Raw genomic sequence first — 14,921 nt, forward strand, 5'->3', positions numbered from 1 at the left:
ATTACTTTGGTTTCATCTTTTTTTTATTTGCATAAAGGATAAACCACTGTCTAATTAAATTCTACCAGAGATGTGCTCGTACTTGAAGATGGATTTCCCGATACTCAGTTGATGCCTATGGTGCATGCTGTATATATTTTCATCTGAGGTAGTGCAATCATTCAAAAAGGTCAAGTTAAAGAAAAACTATCATCATATCATAGTGAGGAAAATGCTGTTATGAATCCACCACCAGCAGGCAGTTAGCTTAGTCCAGCCTGGCTCTGTCCAAATAAAGATGTCCTAAAAAGAGCAGCTAAACATTGATATCAGCTGTCTGGTGCTACTTTTTGAAATGACTGATACAAGTGCTCTTGTAAAAACAAAAGGGAGTGTTTCATTGTAAAAAGAACCACAAAGTCAGCATTTGAAGCAAGCAACAACCTCCAGGGTTGTAAAATTAATCAAACGGTGAAACTGCAGTTCCTGGAATGGCAATTTCAGGCTGACTCCAAGACATAGATGGCTACAGCCTGGTACAAAAATATGCTTTGTTTTTCTTTGGATTGTTTCCACCTTTGGGCAGAGAGTGGGTAGGTAGAGCGGGTCATCTACTAAGCAGACATTTGGTGGATCAGTTCCCCGGCTACACCAGTCTGTATGTCCAAGTATCCTTGGGCTAGATACTGAATCTCTAATTGCCCCCAATGCATCCATCAGCTTCAATCTGTGTGCGAATGTTATACAAGGCCCTTAGGTAGAGAAAAAAAAAACACTTGTATGAATGTGTGTGTGTGATTGGGTGACTGAGGCTTGCAGCAGAAAATGCATGAATGCTCAGAGTAGAAAAGCACTAAATGAGTATGAATCCATTTAACTTCATAACAGCTGTATGGTAGATTGATGTTTTGGGGTTTGTTTTTTTTATAACTCATTACGCCCACACAGCTGTCTGCTGAGCCTCACCTTTACTAACTGGTGTTATTAGATTGGACCCCTCAACCATGTTTGCAGAGTTTCTGGTATGGTTTATAAATGCAGCTAGCATTAGCTAATGACGCTAAGATCTTATCGAAAATAATCACTCATTATTAACACTATTTTGCTTTTTTTTTTCTTTTCTTTTTGTCTTCCTGCTTTTGTGCTTTCTTTTGTTTATTTTTTTTAAAAATTGTTTTTATTTAAGCTGGCAGTTTAAGCTAGCTTAACCCCAGTACAGGCAGAGCTAGCTTAGGGTGTTAACCATAAATGCTAGTGGTGGTTGCGAGCTAGCTTTTCAGCAAGGTCCATCAGTAATTCACTACTTTTTAAAAACAACAACAACAAAAAAAAAAAACCAAACAGCATCCACTTGTCAGTCAAATTAGCCAAGCCCTTCATGATGAATAACAATAAGCTCCTATCATACGGAAACCAAATATGCTTATTTTTGCTTTAGGCATTTTCACTTGACTCTGTGGGGACTGAAGTGTCTTTGACGCTAGCTTCATGTTTCCACTTGCCTTGCAAAAGCATATCCAACTTTAGTCCTGGATACTGGACTTTGATTCGTATTCATGGCAATTTTTTATTTTTCATTTTTTTGGGGCGGTAGATTGTAGTAGATGGAGGTAAAATTTTAGGACATGTACAGATTAACGAAACACAGTAAAACTACTTAATTTAGTATAATTTAGACAGAAACTCATTAATTTTATGCAGATGCCAGATTATAATGACGATTCGTTGTTTTTTTTTTTTTTTTTAATGTGGTCAGTCAGGAAGTTTATTATTCTTCAGTAGTCTGACACTGGAGCTGATAAAGGATTTCCAACAGCTCGAGTCTCCGCTGGAATCTCAGATCTTTCTTCAATAGCTTCCTTCAGTCTGCGCCATGTACAGTACAAGAGAGCTGGCATCACTTTCTTCACTCTGTGTGGATGCTGTGATGCTCCACAAGAGAAAATGTCTAATCATTGCAGAGGAAAAAAAACAACAAAAAAACGAAAAATGCATTTGTCTTGAGCGTCGCCTACCTTTCTCCCAGCGTGGTGATGGATGACAGCCTTGGTGTTGAGTGTGTGCGCGTGTTTGTCTATCGCAGTGGTGCAAAGTGACCAGGGACAGGCGCCAACAGAAAAAGGCCCTGTCCCCCAACTAATGAGCAGCATTATTCAAATGGAGTCTTTGTTGTCAGTGCACCGCGCTGTAGTCCGCACTCTGCTGTCACAGGCAGCACTGGCTGATGCACCGCTTCCTCATGTTGATGCTCTATCAGTTTATCAGCTATTGAAATGCATGTGGGAAAATAAGGCACCTTGAAAGTGCTGGTGTCATTCCCTTACTGTCCAGCTTGCGCAACACCATGCAGGTGATCACACTGTAGAAAAATTGTGTTATTTATATTTGTCTATAGGCAACACAAGCGAGGATTTTGTTGCACTCGATCGTCAGAGGAGTCAGATGAAAGGCGTTTCATAGAAGGATTACCCTCCATGTTACCAATACATGGCGTCAGCCCAGGATCAAACAGTAGGTGGGCACTGAGCAAAAGGCACAAAAAGAGACAGCAAACACAAAATGTCAACAAATAGAAGAATTTCACCCAGTTTGTCTATCACACTAGGAAGTCACATGAAAAAAAAAAAACTGGGTGAGAGGCTTTCAAGGCCTGTGCCAGCTAACAGGAGCAGTGGTGAATAAAGAAGGGAAAAAAAAGATGGGGAGTCGAAAGAGAAAAATCTGCCCTTCTACAAAGAAGGACAGAGAAGGAAAAAAAAAGAAGGCAGGGTGTTAGATGAAGCTCCTCCGACCGAACCCATCTCCAGCTGTCACAAATCATTTCTGCTCGGGAAGTGAGGGGAGGCGAAATGTCAAAATATTTGAATAAATTCCACAGAAGCCTGTTGAGAGTGGGGCGGTGTGGTGAGAGGGGTATTGTTGGCGGCAATGGGGTGGAGAGGGGATGAGAGGGCTGGGGAATAAAAAAGGGGTGGTGTGGGGGTGGGGGGGGGAGCACCAAAGGAGGGGGTCTGCATGAAAAATAGCCTTCAAGGGCCTCAGGAGCAACATGAGCTAAATGGAAATCAAAGGTGTGGCCAATGCAGTGATATTTTAGCTTATTTTAGACGATTTCCTCCCTCATCTTAGATTAGTGATAATGACCGCGTCAGTAGGTGACAGTGTCGATATATTTTGCACTCTCACTGCTTCTGTGCACTGTGTGGCACTGATCGCCTTTCCTCTACATGTACTTTATTTTCACCAGATTGACATGTGCATTGTGTACAGTACCTAGGTCTTTTCATACCTTCTGTATCCTCATTACACCTGTTAGAGTGCAGTGAGCTGCAATCTGTACAGCTTTGGCTTGAAACGGTTATTTTACCACAGCTTCCCATTCGTTTCACCTGCCATGTACAATATTGGTGTTTTGTGGTTGTTCCTTCACACTCCTCAGACTGCATCATCCATACCGTTTTCTCTCAAATGTCCTTCCTCATTTATAATTAAACCTCTGGTTTTAGCTAAATATTTATATCATTCCCACTTGACATTGTTAGTATGTTACATGTATTACCACATCTCTGATCGTATCTACAAAGGCACCCTCAGGTAAAATGAAAGTTTAATCTCATCTGTTTTGATAAGTTGTCTAGGACATCATGCGTGTGCAGCGGTCTGCATGTTGCATGTTAATGTAAAACAGAAACTATAGGGCCCATCTACACTGAAAAAAATAACCTGTTGGATTAACATTAAAAACATATGTACATCGGTTGCACGCAATTAAGTTATGCTTTGTCAACCATAGTCTTTTTTATGTTATTGTAACTACACACAATTTATTTTGCAATGAACATGGTTTTTTGTGTTGTTGTTATGCTTTTCATTTCTGTTGAATATTTATAGAAACCACTTGTTTATTGGCCACTAACTGTTTATGTAAAATGTAAAGGTTAGATTATCAAGATTATTCTCTGCTAAGTTTATTTTATATATGAGGGCAATCCCAAAAGTAAGGTCTCCCAAAGCAGTGGTGACGTATAGAAACTGTTCGTACGGCTGTTGGCCACACTGTTGTGATTGGTGCTTCCTCCACTCCCAAACAAGCATGCACGGCTTCGCTGGGATGCTCAATCTTGGCTTGGCAGCCCTATGAAAATAGAGCTCCCATTGAACGCTACCGCCAAGTGCGAAGCGCGCGCAGTTATTCTGTTTTTGAACGCAAAAGGACCACTTTAAAATTCATCGCCAGTTGAGAGACGTGTATGGACAGTTGTGCATGGATGTCAAAAATGTTCGCAAGCGATGTAGAGAGTTTGCAGCCAGTCGTACTGAAATTCACTTCAAACAAAGGAGCGGGAGACTGTCAGTTTCCGACAAGACAGTCCCGAAGGTTGATGAAAACATGCCTGAAGATTGGCAGATCACTCTGGATCAATGTTCCCTCTAATTTTTCATGTGTCTGAGCGAACACACAAACTCCCTGTGCGGTCCTTTGGACCACTGTGAGCAACAGCAGACATGTGCACTGTGGTCACGCCAGCATCGAATCCATCCAAGTGACATGGTTTATTAAAATAATCAAATTACAGCATTTATGTTAGACTACTTTTAATTAACTGCTTTAGCCCACTTACAATTAAAATGTAAAAAAAAAAAAAATCTTGTTCATGACCTGTGTAGTATGTTAACACTATTGGAAGTAAAAATAATTTGAACTCCAATTTTGAAAACACAACTTTTTTTTTTATTTAATTTTTTTTATAAAGCTCTGACTTGTATTGTGAGTATGAGTCTGTGGTCTGGGAAAGAGTCCTGTAACTCTCTGTCCGCAAGATACAGTATATAATGACCAGTGTTGGGCAATTAATTATATAGTTACTTCTTCAAAAAAGTAACTGAGTTTTGCAAACAATGAAGTTTTTTTGCAGCTGTTTACCTAAAAATGCAGCCAAGGCGGGTTTTTAAAAAAAATAAACATTTCAAAGTATTTACAGAACAATCAGCTGTTCTGCATCAAATTTGATGCCACACAAATTATTTGTGCCGCTCCAACATTTTAACCTGCAAGGACATAACCAAGAGACCTAAACTGTGATTAGCATTGGCTTGCTTCTATCACCAAAACATCACAATAACTTATGCTACAATCATTCTAGGGAAAACAGTGGCCAGACATCGCAGCACAACCACAGTTACTGTGACCATGTCCAATGAACTTGCAAACTGACTGCTTTCTAAATAGCTGCTTCAATGACTGAGACCAGGTTTGTGACCACCTGAGATCAGTTGCCAGCTTCAAAATCCCTTTGGTGAATCAAGACGGCAGTAATGCAGTGATCATTTTGCAGTCGATTGAGTTGGCATTACATAAAATGTTTGTGGTAATTCAACTTGCGATTGAAAATGATTGCCCAGAAGCAGAGGGTGTGGCACACTCAGTCTCAAGGTGACGAGAAAAAAAAGAAGAAAAAATGTCATGACACTTTCTGTTTCTCAAAAGAGCCGTGGCTTGAAAAGTGAACACTGGATGCTACAGTTTCACTGTGTACTGTAATTTTACCAGTGTTCTACAAAAAATAAACAAGGACACATATTCAAAGTAGTAAACATATTGTTCCCGTGTCATAACTGGAAAACTGTTCACTTGTACAGCCTGTTCCTGAGAACCAGGGCCTTGTTTGAAAGGCTGTTCCCTTCGAGCTCCATAACCAGTTTCTCTAATACCTTGAAGGTATACTTACAGTGGCTTGCAAAAGTATTCGGCCCCCTTGAACTTTCCCACATTTTGTCACATTACAGCCACAAACATGAATCAATTTTATTGGAATTCCACGTGAAAGACCAATACAAAGTGGTGTACACGTGAGAAGTGGAACGAAAATCATACATGATTCCAAACATTTTTCAAAAATAAATAACTGAAAAGTGGGGTGTGCGTAATCCCCAAAATGTTAACATTTACTGAGAAACACATTAGGTGTGTGATTAGGTGTGTAATCAATGCTAATCCTGTGAGTCCTGAGAATGCTCAAAGAGGTCATGCATTTCTGAAGCGAAATATCATTGCAAAGAAGCAGAATACCATCAGAGCATGGAGAGGTGCTCAACTGTGAACTCAACACATATTCCTAATTCATGTAAAAGAAAAAAAAGTAACCCCCCCAACATAAGGTCTATAATACCACAACAGAACAGCACTAGAGAAGCAGGGATAAGCACCATATATCTGTACAGCAATAAATAAATTTTGCATATTTATCTCCTATGTTTTTTCTCTCTTTACCCCTTTTACTCCTCTCACTCTCTCTATACATCACAGTCAAATAAATTGTTGGGGTTTTGTGTGTGTGTTTAACATAGTGTAAGCTGTTAAACTTTCTCCACAAGAAGTGTTATATGTTATGTTACCAGTACATTACGTTCACTGCCCCAGAAAATGAAATAAAGCCCCACGTCATACACTTTCTCTGCTGCTAATGACTACTGCAAGCCCTTCATAGCTGTCATGCACCAAGTCAAGCGCCTTAAGTGGCACTTCAAGCTTTGACCACCACTGCTCCAATCTTACAAAATGCAGACCCCAAGCTGCTGGATTCTCTTCAAAAACAGGACTTGAATCCTTTGGAGAAAAGGAAAATGGATGTTTTGGAAAAAAGTTCAAGTACTCTTTGATGCAAACATTGACAAAAAACATGACATAGTCTGTTAGCCTAGGCTTATCAACAGCGATGAACCATACCTCACAGGGTTAAGACTCAAATGCTTTAAAGTGAAACTCTTTAGCCAAGCTTTAGCACCTGTTGGGACAAATTGTAATGCTCTTTGATTGTGTTTGTAGAAGGTGTAGCTAATCTCTCATTTGAAAAGGTTTACATACCAAGCCTTGCACCTACTAGGCCGAGCACCAAAAATCAAACCCACGTGCAGGAAACCCAAGGCAGAGGCAGAGTAAAGGGTTTACCAAAGGTTTATTAACTAACACCAAAATGACGTTCATGTTAGGGTCTTGGCCAGGGGAGAGGGACAAGCAAGGGGACAGGTCCAAGAAAGCAACGGCAGCTGCTGGTGATTAGGTAAGTATGTGCAGGTGGGAGATGGAAGCGTTGTGGGAGAGGTGGTGCGGTCCAGGTGGGTTAGGTGGTGTGTGGCAGCTGTCCTGAGTGGTGAAGGTCCCGAGGTGGTGTAAGGGTAGGAAGGCAGGCAGGTGAGGCAAGGAGATGATTCCGAGAGCTGGCGGGTTAACCAGATTTCCAAGATGAGTGGTTCAGTATGATGGAGTTTTCCTGGAGTAACTAGAACACGAGATTACAAGGTTAGTAGAGCACTTGAGATTCATGAACATGAAGCGTGAGGCCTGGTTACCAACATAGGGTAGTTGACGAACTGGCGAGGAAGCAGTGTCAGCAAGCAGATGAAATCTCCAACCTGATTGCCTCAATCAGCTTCAGGTGAGGGGGGCTGTAGGTGGATACCAGGGAGGTCCAGACCTTCAATGGAATTTTACAGCCACACACCCAGACCATGACACAGATATTCCCAAATATGACCCAATCATTTGGACTGAATTACCTGCCGCAATTTCATACCAATCTAAGTTATGGAAGCACTCCCAATTGGCTTTTAGTCCCAAAAATTAATGAAACATTTTTTTCAACAAAAATAATAATTAAAAAAAACCTTCACAGCACTTAGCCTGTGGATATGACCATGTCTCATGTGACTCCTTAGAGAACTGTCTGAAGTTTTAGAAAGCAGCTTTAATGATGTAACTGGGGTTGTTTAATTGCACTAAGATCAAACTAAAATCAGGAGGAAAGAATAAAAAAAGAAAAGAAAAGAAAGAGATCTTACCAGTGGCAGCTAAGTCAGTGAAAATGTGGTATTGAATTGCACTGTGGGAAATGTAGTCTTGATTATATTGGCCTCCACATGTTCCTTCAGTTCTGAGCATTGTTTTTCAAATTGCATTTCCTAGATCCTCAAATACATACCTCAGAGAAATGGAAAAAATCATTAAACAATATGTATGAACTGAATTCCTATAATGTAAAGAATACATGGATCTCTATTAGTTTGGATCATTTTCTAGAGAACGTCTAGATGTCTCTCTGTGTTTTCCTATTTCAATCTGATATATATTCATGAAAATATAATGGAAAGGGTCCAATTTCCCCCCATCTTGCAACATTAAAAAAACCCTACCTTCTGAATCCTGGATTTCTGGTTTCCTGAAATTTGTTTATGAATTCATTCATAACTTTTTATGTAATTCGGTTTACAATGACAAACAGACAAACCATTTACATCCAGTCTGTAGCAGAAGCAAAAAAAAAGAAAAGAAAAAAAGAAATACAGTAACATATAATAATCTTATTGTCAACTAGTGAGAATTGCAATATTATAAATAATCCAATTTGCAGTTTTCAGGCTTACCTGAGATATAACTTTTAAAAGGAAATAAAACAAAACTAAATAACAGAAACAAACGACAGATTTGGATTGTGTAAGTCATCTGATTGTGCTGTTTTGTATGTTTTCCAAACACTACATATATGTAAAATGTATACAACGCAGGGTTGTTCAACCAAAGGGCAAAAAACGTGCAGCGTTCTCACATAATCATATTATTCTGAAGTGAACATTTGCTGTATCAATGCATCAGATGGAAAGAAACTGATAGTGAGATTGGCTGCTGATAGCGTTACAGATATTTCTGCTAAATCCTGTTTTGAAATCAGTGCAGGTGAGTTGTCAGTTGTGGGTATATGTCAAGGTTGTGACATTGGTCCTCGTGCCTATATATTGAATATTGTGCTTTTGTACCCCTCGGGTCTGAACTGAAGCAAACAACATCACCATGATCTAATGTTTAGTTCTGCTTCGTTTCCTGCTGCCCTCCTATTAATATTTATGGTGCGGGTTGAAGAGTGAATTAAGGACAGGTTCAGGTGATAAAGGTCTGGTGATGCTTGTTTGTTCAAAGTCTCTGAATGCATGTTCTCTGTCCTCCCATGTGCATCTACTCTCTTTGTTCAGCTGATCCCCAGGGTGCATTAGAAGTCGCAGGGTCAGTGTCTCCTCTGTTTGCCTCTGAGCTCACTAACACTGTATTTAATTAGGCCTCTAATCAGCCACTAAACACACAATAAAATGAGACAATATGTATCTGTTTACTTCCCTCTCAACTCTCGAACACACATACTCTGCATATTTGCATGTATAGTTCGTAAAAATAAAAAAAAAGAAAAAGTCATTTATCGGGGAGAAAGATCAAGGTCATGACTCCTCTTCACACTCGATTCCCTGAAACCAATTAAACTGTCGGTCGGTGAAGTTCAGTTGGAGGACAAGGACTAGAAAACAATAGCAGATGACAGCTTCTGTCCGCTATCTCTGGCTGGGTTTTCTTGCAGCAGTAATTATATTTGCAGATTTTGTCATTAAGAGAAGTTTTGCAATCAGTGGAAAATGTTCAAAGCATCTTGGTAGGCAAAGTTATCAGAGTTTAGCTGAATGTCATGTGACAGACTATGATCGGAGGTCAGAGCTGTGCGAAAAGTTAAATGAAGAGAAGAGTAAGTGAATGATGGGGATGCTGCAAGATTTAAAATCATAATGACAGGTAATAGTTTTGGTATATAGTGATGCTCACGCGCGTTTTAGTGTCTAAAAGGAAGAAAGGAAACTTAATAAACTGGTTTGCTCCAGTGGATGGTGGTGACAAGGGCAGCGAGGGTGAATGGATCCCACAATCAGGTTTGACAGGCTGTTAAGTGGGTTTCATCAACTCAGAGCCTAACTCACACACAGCGTTGGTGCTTACTGAATGAAATATCAGTATGATTATTCAGAAACTGCGCTCTCTTGTAGGATGAAAGTCTGGATAAGTAACAAGAAAACCAAGGTGGATAGAATATATTAAAATATTTCATCTAATGACTGAAACAGGGAAATTAGATTTGTCTTGGAGTTTTATACCTGTGTGTGGCCTCAAGGCAACAGAAAAATCTATGGGTGTAGCTGTGTGAGGGGGCGGAGTGACTGATGATTAATATCATCTAAAATCTCAAATCATATGGTTACATCCTGTGACATAGATTTAGATTTCTCTAAGTTCTTTGTCATAATGGACTCTTAATGGAGTTGACTAAATTGTTATTAAACATACTTTAGTATGCTTGAAGCTTTATCATGTCATGTATAAATAAAACACAGTTAAAATTTCATGTAATTACTATTACTGTCAATCAGTACTTGACAGAAGGTGTTATAATTTTTTACCAGATTAAAACTTAAGCACAGGAAAAGAATTAAAAACAAACAAAAAATGCATTGCAAATTTCAATGTATTTTAACGACACTGTAAACTATTTATCATTTGGTAGCACTTTATGGCTCCCAGCAAGGGTGTAATTCTGCTAGAATTAAGATGTTATTAATTTAGCTTAAAATACCTATACACTAGCATAAAGGGGTATAATTTCACATTTTTACAACAAAGAAGAAACAATTATACTTTATGCTACTTTGAGTAATGTCAGGTATTTTAGAGAAGAAACAGACTACACTGTAAAAATGGTAAGTAGTGTGTAACGTAAGATACTTTACAAGGAAGAAGATTTATTTATACTGTGAGTAATTTTAAGTAGTGAGAAACTTCCATGTATTTTAGCACAAAAATAATACTTCTCCAACCTACACTGTAAATGTGCAGTACATACAGGGCTGTAGGCTTAATTACGAAGTAGCTTAACTTCCAATCTTATTAAATAATTATACCTTCTTTTGGTGTGCATGACGGATTCTTCACTATTCAGTTGTACTCTGATAATATGTATAAAAATCTGATTACTTAAAATTACTTACAATATCATTTTTTTCTTGTTTCTTATAAAATACTTGAAGTTACACACCATTTAAAATCTATTACCGTATAATTATCTCTTTTCCTGTTATAATACCTCTTATAATTATATTATTATTATTACTTCTACTATTATTGAGTATCTATGGATAAGCATTTGTAAGTAAATATAATTTAATTGTAATTTCAGATAAAATGCATTGAAATTCCATTTAATTCAATAGTAATAAGTAAAATAGAGTAAAACAGACCATAGGCTCTATGCAAACTCAAGTCCTAATGAATTAAACATTCATGTCCATGTTGTTAATTATGGTCCATATTAGAGTCAAAAGAACAGTAAAGCTGGCCAACATTGTGACTGACAAGTCACGCCACATGAGATTGTAGCGTCCCTGGAATTTTTTCTGTAAGAACCACCAATCACATTCACCATGATGTCCTGATGGCTACACCCATCTTATTATGGGATGGACTGCGCCATGACACACACAACCATGTGAGTAGCAGGACAAACTGTGTTTAACTATTCATCTAGAACCATCATCAGATTAGTTGCACACATTAAACCACACCTCATTAACCTGTTAACATGCTCACATTAGTTTTTCATTCAGAGCAACATTGTGACCAGTTACTGCAATATAAAGTGGAAGACACTTTTTTTTTAAATTTCTGGTATTTCCATGTTTAGTTTGCGCTCAAATCTGCCACCACCTCTATATCAACTAACAGCAATGTAAATCTTAACCTGCTAACGACTGCACTGCACCTTGCTTTCTCTTGTCAATCCTATACAGCTTCTCAGTTTCCACAGTCCTTCAGCCACACCATTTTCCCGGCTGTAATGCCTGAAACATGTTGACCTGTCGATTAAATATATACAAGTGATACATGTCCAGCCATCTAGAGCTCATGGCACAAAAACAGATCTTTCTGATGCAAATGATGCTGTAACTTGTGATCCGTTTATAAATCAAACTTCTACGACTGCCTTACTCTAGGATTAGTCCCAGAGTGCACAATATTACATTTCATTCCAGGGAAGTGAATTAAAAATAAGAGGTTAGCCACAGTGCAAGGCCGCTTCTCCCTGTATCCAATCTAAACAGGGATGAGCAGGCATGCTCGGTTACTCTTACAGCCTCATGAGACAGTTCCCCATGTGGGGTGACCACACTGCAGCTGGGAAGAAACACACACATACTCTGTTCCATACAAGCAATAACCAGCTTCTCTTCTTCTATGCAAAGAGGCAGGAGAGCAGCACTCTCGTTATTTAACTGGCTTTTGACAGCTGGGGCACAGCAGAGGGACAGAAAGTGTATCAGTGCATGGATGTGCGTGTGAGTGACACAAGGGAAAATAATAGATTGTGTGTGTGTGTGTGTGTGTGTGTGTGTGTGTGTGTGTGTGTGTGTGTGTGTGTGTGTGTGTGTGTGTGTGTGTGTGTGTGTGTGTGTGTGTCCAACCTGATTTGCATTTGTGGGTGCTCGGCCATGTGCATATGTATGTGTGGCACAGTGGACCAGAACAGAGCTCTGACAGTAGCAGGACTGCTGCTCGCTGATGCTTGCCTGGAGGAGCTGACAGCAGCTTGGCCTGTCAATCACAGAGCATGCCCAGTAGCCCCCTATTCACATCATCCTTTCTTGTTAACTCTAAATCTGGCTGGGTAGTCTTTATATGTGTGTGTGTGTGTGTGTGTGTGTGTGTGTGTGTGTGTGTGTGTGTGTGTGTGTGTGGGTGAGTGGGGGGGGGGTTTGCATCCTTGTCTCTGATGTGCTTCTGTGTTACAGTCTTCTTTTAGACAGAGATCAATCAAGATAAAGTGATGAAAACCCAGTACAGGATTTGCTAAGAAACATGTCATGCTGTGAAAGTTAATCTGATCTTGTAGTAACATGTTCAAGCATCAGCAGATATAATGCAGTGATGTCAAAGTGAAATTGTTCATCACGGTCAAGAACTATTAGTATCACAATCAAAGGACCTTTCTTGCAAGCCATAGACAAGTCTCCTATTTTTACAAAAAAGTGACAGATTTAGCAGGATGGGGTATATTTTTATCTGTAAAGTCTCTATAACACTCTATGACAGAGTCTCTATGACAGAGGGAGAGAACAAGAGAGCTCTTGTGGTCAAAGGTAATTATCTCCACTTGTCACCCACAATGGATGCCTGCTAATGAGAGCTGGACTCATGATTGGTCGCCTGCGGGTGTGTCAAGGCACTCTGGTCTTTTGGTTTTGACAATAGAGCCTCGGTGTGCTGCAGAGACTGAGCAACTGGACAAGTCATTCAACGATGCAAAATGCCAGCCAAAGTGCGACCGCCATCATACGCAAGATCTATTAGGCTCTTAATTATCTGGGGATACATGGTGGAGAGTGTGCGTGTATTTTGGAATATCACTAAAGTTTTATGAGAGGTGATGCCAAACACTGAATTCTGTCATGGTCTCAATATGATTAATACATGTTCTCTTATGTGCAATATCAATGTAGCAATGTACAAGAGAGCAACCAAATGCAGGAAGCAGGGACAAGCAGAGACAATAAATTAAAATGTTTTTTGGGGGTGACCCAAAAAACATTGTACCCAAAGTCCAAAAGAGAGTTCCCAAAAGCAGCACAAGAACTGAGAGGTAGCCAAATGAAGAGCAAAGAGATGATCCCACTACAGACGTGGAGACACTACGTCTATATAAATACAGGCCATTTACAGACACAGGCAGACCATGTACACACAGGATAGAATGTAGAGGTGGGTGGATCGATCCAAATATTGATAATATCGATACCAAAACTGGTACAAGCACGATAGGATCGATACTTTGTCATTATCACCTAAGCTCAGTTTGTAACCCACTGAATTGTGTGAGGTTGTTTTAGTATACTTTATTTTGGAAGTGAAAAAATGTGCCTTAAACCTGCACTATAATAAACAACTGAACCTTTGTGTGACTGCCGTGTCTTTTTTATTTATAGCCTATAGCACATTTAAACAACAGAAGCTGACCCAAAGTGCTTTAGAGATGAACACTGCATCTCTGCTGCATTCCAGCTCTCCAAAAGACCCAGTTTCCAAATACATGAAAAGCTGAAAGATGTGATTTGTTTTATCAACTAATTATTGTGCAAAGTAAAAATCACAGTGATTTAGTGGTCATTAAAATGTGTTCATAATTTACAAATTGATGTTGACTCAGCTCATAAATCATGCTGCTGTCTCCTGTATAAGCTGCCTCTATAGTATAAGTATTGGTATTGGAATCTGCAATACTGACCCTTGTTATTGGATTGATAGAAAAATTTGCAGTAAAGCAAGGCACTTGCAGAAAGACCACAGGTGAAACCAATGAGTGAAATCAAAGGAAGCAAATATACAGGAGGAAAGTAACTCTTCAAAGCAATGCATAGGATAAGATAGAAGATAGGGAAGGAAAGAACATCAGAAGCAACTAATTTTAGAGGGGTTTTTTTTAGCAGTTTTGGGTCTTGTGCCTGTGGCCTTTGGTTCTGGTTGAAGTTACATGATTTTTTTAAGTGTCTGTCCGCTTACATAAACCAAACATAAAATGTTGCACCTACATTTATTTTAGGTTTTATGTAATGTATTTCCCCATAGTTAATATTAATGCAATAACGAAGCAATAATTTCAGCCTCGATGTCTATTACAGATTTCCATCAAGAGTCTTCAAACTGCGAATATGTTTTGTTTTTTGCTTTTTTCCCTCAACATCACTGTTTGTCTATTACTCCGCTGGTTTTAAAACCAGCAAACGATCTACAGCAGGAGGGCTTCACGAGTTGAAGAAGATGGCTGAGTTTCAGATTTATGAAACGTGTGATCTGTGTGCTTTTGTGCCCAGGAAAAATTAAACACTTCTTAAACCACCAATAGCTCAGCACAAATTGCTTTAACCTTTGTAGAGCACCACTGTGACTTCACTCTTCTTTGTATTTATAGCCTTTGGAGTGTTTGCCAAGCAATGCGAAAACATTTTCATCTTTTTCTTCGACATGACGCTTTCATCATCTCATGCACCATCTTTTTTTTCTTTTTTGAAAATCACTTGTCCTTCCT

This window comes from Maylandia zebra, linkage group LG11 (genome assembly GCF_041146795.1).
Source record: "Maylandia zebra isolate NMK-2024a linkage group LG11, Mzebra_GT3a, whole genome shotgun sequence".
Classification (NCBI taxonomy): Eukaryota; Metazoa; Chordata; class Actinopteri; order Cichliformes; family Cichlidae; genus Maylandia; species Maylandia zebra.